Source organism: Haplochromis burtoni, unplaced genomic scaffold (assembly GCF_018398535.1).
Source record: "Haplochromis burtoni strain Fernald_Lab_line unplaced genomic scaffold, NCSU_Asbu1 Contig_884, whole genome shotgun sequence".
NCBI lineage: Eukaryota > Metazoa > Chordata > Actinopteri > Cichliformes > Cichlidae > Haplochromis > Haplochromis burtoni.
Genome location: NW_024583245.1, coordinates 35,396 through 35,887, shown reverse-complemented (window position 1 = coordinate 35,887; position 492 = coordinate 35,396).

Below are 492 nucleotides of genomic sequence, written 5' to 3'. Positions count from 1 at the left end.
TATATATATATATATATATATATATATATATGATGAGATACAAATGGATATATAAATATAATGAAATCTAAGCCACCATTTCTATTCTCCTGGTTTTAAGATGAAAATAATGGTAATACTAATACTGAAAACGTAATCTGGTTGATGACTACAGTATCTGTATTTCCGTACTTCAGTGTTATATAATGAAAAAAATATTCTAAATGAAACTTAGTGATTGTGTGGAAATCTGAGGCTGCCATTGCTCTTCTGATGAAAACATGCTTCTTGTTTTTGTTTTGGGTCAAACCAAGTTGTGGCTAAAAAGCTGAGACTACTACTTATATAAAATAAACTATAGCTAAAAGGTACTTTTATTATTATCATTATTATTATTATTTGACTGTAAATTACATGTGAATATTTAGACTATGATAATATTTGATTTATGAATCAATCAAATCGATTTATCTACTGTTTTCTTATTTATTTGCTCTGAAGAAATCAATAAAA